The 7929-nt window shown below is 44.6% G+C and overlaps 1 pseudogene; it reads left to right on the top strand.

Annotated features, from left to right (window-relative positions):
* LOC119333636 overlaps nt 1-6223 on the top strand; it is a 51806-nt pseudogene extending 45583 nt beyond the window's left edge.
* Nucleotides 6224-7929: the final 1706 nt, after the last annotated feature.

Here is a 7929-nt window from a genome sequence, read left to right on the forward strand (position 1 = left end):
TTGCAAGTTGTACATGGCTGCTACGGGCTTAAGCAAGAACCATTCTTACCTACGCATCAAAACCACAACGATAGTTTGTCAAGTTGGTGATGTTTTAACCTTCGCAAGGACCGGACGTAGCCACACTTGGTTCAACTAAAGTTGGAGAAACTGACACCCGCCAGCCACCCGTGTGCAAAGCACGTCGGTAGAACCAGTCTCGCGTAAGCGTACGCGTAATGTCGGTCCGGGCCGCTTTATCCAACAATATCGCTGAACCAAAGTATGACATGCTGGTAAGCAGTATGACTTATATCGCCCACAACTCACTTGTGTTCTACTCATGCACAACATCAACGGATAAAACCTAGGCTCGGATGCCACTGTTGGGGAATGTAGTAATTTCAAAAAAAATCCTACGCACACGCAAGATCATGGTGATGCATAGCAACGAGAGGGGAGAGTGTTGTCCACGTACCCTCGTAGACCGAAAGCGGAAGCGTTAGCACAATGCGGTTGATGTAGTCGTACGTCTTCACGATCCGACTGATCAAGTACCGAACACACGACACCTCCAAGTTCAACACACGTTCAGCCCGATGACATCCCTCGAACTCCGATCCAGCCGAGTGTTGAGGGAGAGTTTCGTGAGCACGACGGCGTGGTGACGATGTTGATGTTCTACCGACGCAGGGCTTCGCCTAAGCACCGCTACAGTATTATCGAGGTGGATTATGGTGGAGGGGGGCACCGCACACGGCTAAGAGATCAATGATCAATTTTGTGTCTTTGGGGTGCCCCCCTGCACCCGTATATAAAGCAGCAAGGGAGGAGGAGGCCGGCCCTAGGAGGGGGCACGCTGGAGTCCTACTAGGACTCCCTAGTCTCTACTCCTAATGGAGTAGTTGGTAGTCTTCGCCGGTTAATTTTCGTCCCACCACTTTCGTCCGATTTTTTTTGTAGGTTAACCTTCCTAGATTTTTTTGTTCCGTCCACCACCTTCCCTCCGCTGGTTTTACCGTCTTGACGGAACCATTCCCTCGCTAGCCCTACCTCATCTCCCGTCTCCAGTCGCAGCCGCCGCCGCACCCCAATCCAACCCCGCCGCCGGCGATCTCCTCTCCCAAGGGAATCCCAAGGGAAGGGAAGGGAAGGAAAGGGAGAGGGAGCGCCCAGATCCAACCCCGCCGATCCCTTTGCCGCCGAACCCCTTGCCATCGCGCTCGCAACAAGGATCGATGCCTCCAGACTACCCTCGATCCGTGCGCTATCTCCGTTGGCCGCCAACGCCTCCGATCCCCTTCAGGACGCCCCTACGCCGCCGCCGAGATCCGAGAGGAGTCTCCCTTCGCCGACGCGGAGATCCCGTGCCTCTCTACAGATCACTCTCTCTCCTCTCGAAAGCTGTCGCCTCTCTGTCGCTGTTGGTGCTCGATGAAAGACGAGGGAGGCTCCTATCGGCTATTCCCTGTGGTCCTCGATGGCTCCTCCCGGCGATTCTCGATGGTCCTCGGCGGCTCCTCCCGGCGATACCCCATGGTCCTCGACGGCGACGCCGGCTAGGCCAGTCCTCTCTCTCTCTCTCTCTCTCGCTCACCCAATTTCCCCTGGCCGGCGAGCTAGGATTAGGGTTACCAGCTCGACGCCGCCACCCTGTCATGTTGCAGGTGCTGCTATTACCCGCTGTCGGGCCCGTGTGCTCGTGCGCTGTAGTCGCCATGTCATGTTGCCGCTGCTGTTTCTTGCTGATGCATGCCGCTTCTGCTCGTGGCCGACCCGTACTGATGTTATTGTTCGTGGTTGGCCTCCCTGTGTGTTCATGCTGCTGTTATTTACCCTGCTCCTGTGTCGTGCTCGTGCAGCTGCAGCGAAAAGATAATGGGGCGATGGGTGCCGGTGGCGGGCACTGGTGGTGGCGGAAGGCGCTGTGGAGGCGCTCGCTGCTACCCGGCACCACTTGGACACCACCGGGTTCAGCCTTGCGTGGACCTGGGCGGCATCGCCTTTGCAGTTGTTCCTCGCCGTTGAGCAGTTGTGCGTTATTTATTTCCTGCTGCAAACATACACATGCCTGACTATTACCTGAAATGTGACACTTATTTGTTGATGAAATACTTATGTCATGATTTGGGATTGCTTGTTCAGAAGCTTCCATGATATCAGGTCCTTCACAATTCATGTTACAATAGTATATTCCTCAATAAGTTAGATATGGTGGTTTGCCATTTTAGATGAATGAATCATCAGACTTTCAATTGGTTTGTTAGTTATAGCTGGCTGATGATTACTTCAATGCAGAGTTTGCGATGGAACAATAGACCTCTCGGCCGACATCCTCTACAGATCCTACACTGCCATGGAGGAGGTGTTTCTGAATCACGTGAGGAAGCAATGGCTCGTCAAACCGCAGATCTCCTCGGTTGGGTCATGTTGTTTGGTTGGCATTATCAATGAAGGGGTCCTCTACATAGCAAACACTGGTGATTCATGTGTTGTCCCCGGGAGGGTCGAAAGAGGCGCCAAAGACATTAAGGCAGTTCAGCTGTCATCTGAGCATAACGCGAGCTTTCTGGCTGTAAGGGATGAGCTAAGACAGGTACACCCAAATGACCCCCGGATCATGGCCCTGAAACACAAAGTTTGATGCATGAAGGGCATTATTCAGGTATTTCATTTTGCCGGCCTCTGTAAAATTGATGATGTCTATAAATACTCCTCTGTGTAAACCTGGGCCAGGAGTTTATTTGATAAAGGTTTCAATTTGCGCCCCATTTCATGGATTAATGATGCCTAGAGCATACCATTTGTGCAAAGTCCCAAGGTCGATGTCTTCTGACATATCTCACATAATAATTACTCGTGCTATGTTTTTTTCTTTGTATTCAGGTTTCCAGAATGATTGGCCACACCTACCTAAAAAGTTCGGAATTTAATCATGAGCCCCTTCTGGCCTGGTTCCATATTCGAAGGCCCTTCCATAATCCAATTCTTTGTCCCGAACCATCCATTGAAGAACATAGACTGTGCAAAATATCAGTTTGTTATATTTGCATCAGATGGACTATGTGAGCACTTAAACAATCAGGAAGCTGTGGATATAGTTCGTTGTTCACCTCAGAATGTAAGTTGTTTCTTCTGTATCCACTAGAAACCGGAAATGAGAACACCATCTCTGCATAACTGAACCAAGTGACTGAAAATTTATGTTATATGGTACAACCTCACGAGAGAATTATTTTTGTACACGTAGAACACAGTTACATGTATGCCTTCAATGTTATTTGTTATTTTAAAAGATAATTTTGAAATGTATAAATGAGCTTGGCTTTCAACCCACAAGGTCTAAAATTTCTCAGTTTTATCAAGTCATACACCGTTTTAGTGACCATATGTATAATTGTGGATACCTGATACTCTAAATGCCCATTCGGCCAGGTTGATTTACAAGGGCTGTGTGGAGCGAACCATGTTCCTCTAAACCAAGGGGTCCTTATGGCCCTTCTCCTGCAACTGGCACGCAACATAGCCGATGAGATATCCCTGAAGCTTCAAGGGATACAAAGGTTTATAAAATGTTTACACTTTACACATAGTATTTGGTTCATATCTCCATTGTTTTATGTTCGATTAACTGCTGCGGTTCTCTTAAATAGTTTGAATAATTTAGCATTTCGGGAAATTATAGTAGTTGTATATCCGACATCTGTTTGATAATTGATATCAAGGTGAAGGATAGATACCGGGCTCTAGATTATGTACATATATATCAAGATCACTTGTTTTTAAAGTTGGAGAAATATGGCTTTCCTATTTCATTGTCCATTAAACAACATTTTGAAATGCTTCTATTAATGCAACAAAGGTTGGATTCAGAAACGTAGTTTCTTATCTCCTGATGTGTATAATAGCCGTTTTGCAAACAAATATTTTATGGTATAATTTTTTTGTCTACATCTGCAGGATGTTATTACTCAACCCACATGATTGGGAGTTATAGAGGGACTTTATGTCGCACATTCCTCATGTACTACAGGCTTACTGGGCTAAGAATGAACAATGCTATATCGAGCAAATCTTCATGGATATATTATGTTGTCCTATCCTTTAGCTAGAGCTTGTTCTCTCTGCTTGCTCCAGAATTGTTACATATAACTTCAATATGCATGAACTAATTCATATCTTACAGAGATTTCAACTCCATATCATTCATGCAAGCTAAGCAGGTGTATCTTGGTCTTATGGAGTTTCCACCCACCATCATTAGCTGAGATACATTCTGCTATGCAGCACAATTTTGGGTATAAGCTAAATAACCTTAATTTGATGCATGTAACTGGAAGATGTGCCACAGGCATGCTCATAATCGATTAATGGTATAATTAATCTTTCTTGATCTCATCAGTTCCGTTTAGGTAGTAAGCAACCTACACCTCTGTAGCCTGAAGTTCAGAAGTTGGCATGGTTTTAGTTGAGAATAATGTAGCATTATATTATTAGCTTAGACTTTGAGCAACCTGGAAGCAAGATGTGAATAGCAGATCAATAGCATACACCTTTGTGGTTATTGCCCTATCTCATGACAGAGAGAGAAGTAAATAAATCAAAGTTGTGAACAACGGATGAGGTTTAATTAATTATGTCCACGCCGTGCTTATTAGCTTATCTCATAGTGACAAACTGAATATAACAAGTACCTACGAATTAGAGAGCAAAAACATTAGAAGTGCGTAAAATGTTATTCACTATTTATGTTCATATAGACCACGACATAAATTTTAGATATTGGTTTACTTAATTATGTACTAACTCGCAAAATTTGCAGTACATGGAGTAAAATGCAGAAACAATGAAAAAATAAAATATTAACAGAGGTTGCGGTTGGAGAACCTCAGAATCATGCTCTTCTCTGAAATCCAGTTAGCTGGGGTAATCCCCCTCTAGAAACATTGATGGAAACTCAATATTAACCAAGGAACTTACATTCCATAGGCTCTCTCTGTCCCCTCAAGTAAGCAGGTCATACATTAGGATGCTCAAGTTACAGTGACTTGATGTAGGTAAGCAACTTTCACACATTTTCTCTTCCAACCATCCGAACCATGCGGAGCTCCTGATGTTAGGCCCGGGCATGGGTTTCCGGGAGAACCTTCTCGTGCCTCATGCGAAAGACTTCCCTGCATTCGCGTGCCGCCACCAGAGCAGCAAGGCGCACAAAGGATGGGTGGCATCGGGCTTGCGCCGTGTACATGGTGTGCAGGAGAGGAGGCATGGTTCAAGGTTGTCTCTTCTGCGATGTGTATATGTATATTACCAGCTTGCGCCTCACTGAGGGGCTCAATGCTTATTGGGTTTCTTGTTACACTTTTAACCTCGGAGAGCGATTTCTGTTTTATTTTCCTCTATTGATCATGCTTACTATGCGTATGCTTATTTTTATATTGATCATGCTTACTATGCGTACAACTGTTATTTCAGTGCTTTTATTGGAGGGAGTTGGTATTATCCAGATCATAGTTTTCCTGGATTGTCTGAGACCAGTGCCTCAAAGCAACGTCGCAGCTAACAAGGTTATTTGTATACTATTCTGCTACCAGTGTTAGGTCATTCACAGTCACGCACCCCAGCCACATGACCTATGTTGTCTCTTTGTTGCGCGGCCGAGGCCCTTCAATGCAGGGAGGAAGCGGCGTTCCTTAGCAACGCTGCATCTTATTACCTCGTCATTCATTTCTTAATTTTTTTTCATCAAGTTTGGATTGCTTGATGAAAAAAAGAAAAGAAATGAACTTGATGAAAAAAATTAAGAAATGAATGACGAGGTAAGTATGGTACAAGTGCCTTTTGTTTTTCCACGGTGGAGTAAAGGGGCTTCAAGGATTGGAGTTACAAAGTCTACATGTGAAACCATAGAAATAATTTCTTATTGATATCTCTTCTTTGTTCATGTGTTCATTTACTCATAGTTTTCTTTTCAGTTTCTTGTATTAGTTTGTTGTAACAAGGTCGGAGATGATGGAGAGAAATGGTCCTGTAGGCGAAAGTTGTGCTTGTCGGTTATGTGTTGTCCAGACCTTGTGCCGGCAGTGAGAACTGCAGTGATGTGCCTCCACATCTGTCATCCATCTATCAATTTCTTGGTAGTCAGTAATATTGCGACACTATCTTTTTTGCAGCCTTGTGATTTCTGTGATGTGATGTGCTGCTACTTCACCACTTTGCAAAGGAATGAATTATATCACTGATATTTATTTGTTACCATCAGTTCCTTGATTATTGAATGTCCTTATGCTTAAACACCAACATGTTGATTTTTGTGGCAGAAAAAAAATTACCAGATGTCATGCCATTGGACAATATTACAGTCTAAAGAAGTAGTTCTAGAAACTCATACTTGCATTATAGTCATAGCAACGCACGTGCATCTAACTAATAACCATCGTTGAAGAAATCGTTAACGGTTGGCTGGCGAGTAGGGGATTAATAGGCTAATCAGCAAGTTAATTGGCCATTTAATCAATTAATCAGACGATTTATTGGTTTATCGGCTACTCGGTGACCCTATGAGTAGGGATTAATTGGCAAGTTAACTGGTTAATTGGACGAATTCTTGAACAGGGCTAATAACACTTTGTTTTGATACTTATTCTGTCGGATCTCCACACACTTCATGGATGAGGGCATGCTTTTGTGTACGTGAGCTGAATTGGTTCATTTGAATTTTGTTCAATGGCATGCCCTCATGGAATTTAACTAAGAACACTTCCCGGTTGCCACGGGCTTATTTTTGCATTGTCGAGTTGGTAGGCTGGCGTCCACAGTTTATTTCCGCCTCACCTCCTAACATCATTCCTCCCTGCTGTTTTTTCTCCCTCCCAGTAAAACCAAATCGATTCCCTCGACCCTATACCCATCCATCGATCAAAAGACCTCGTCATCCCTGCCCAAGAGGAAAATCGAGCTGGACGAATTCCTTAACAAGGATAAGCTCAAGGAGTTCTGGATGGAGACAATCGGCCACATCTTTGACCCGTAGCTTTTTTTGCGGGAATCTTTAACTCCACATTGTTGGGCGAAGTTATGTTTGCATCACCATTTTGGACTAAATCAATCGAATCTACTAAAAATAAATTCGTTTGGGTGTGACATTAACAGCGTGACAGGAACAATGATGATGGGATGCTCACGGGAGATGAGCTCAAGAAGGTGGATAAGCCAATCATGCATAGATACATGTATGAATTATACGTGCACAAACATACTATGACATGTATCTCATTCCAAGCTTGATACACCGAGTTAGTTTCTCGGAGGTGCTCATACAGGTAGGATGTGCATGTGTGCGTCCATAGGAGTGCGTGTATGCGCGTATATATGAGCGCTACGTCCATACCGTGTTAAAAAAAACTTTAGTTTTGGTAAGAGATTTTGTTGCCCGTAATAACGCACACGCATTTAATTACGTGTAATTAAAAATTAAATTAAAAGCCCGTGGCAACACACGGGCGTTCTACTAGTCCTAGTAGGATTCCGCCTCCCATATGAAATAAGAAAAGAGGAAGGGAAAAGGAGAAGGAAGGAAGGGGGCGCCCCCCTTCCCTAGTCCAATTCGGACCAGACCAAGGGGAGGGGTGCAGCCACCCATGAGGCCCTTTTCCTTCTTTCCCGTATGGCCCAATAAAGCCCAATACGTATTCCCGTAACTCTCCGATACTCCGAAAAATACCCGAATCACTCAAAACCTTTTCGATATCTGAATATAGTCGTCCAATATATCGATCTTTACGTCTCGACCATTTCGAGACTCCTCGTCATGTCCCCGATCTCATCCGGGACTCCGAACTCCTTCGGTACATCAAAACTCATAAACTCATAATATAACTGTCATTGAAACTTTAAGCGTGCGGACCCTACGGGTTCGAGAGTATGTAGACATGACCGAGACACGTCTCC

This window comes from Triticum dicoccoides, chromosome 7A, assembly GCF_002162155.2.
Source record: "Triticum dicoccoides isolate Atlit2015 ecotype Zavitan chromosome 7A, WEW_v2.0, whole genome shotgun sequence".
NCBI lineage: Eukaryota > Viridiplantae > Streptophyta > Magnoliopsida > Poales > Poaceae > Triticum > Triticum dicoccoides.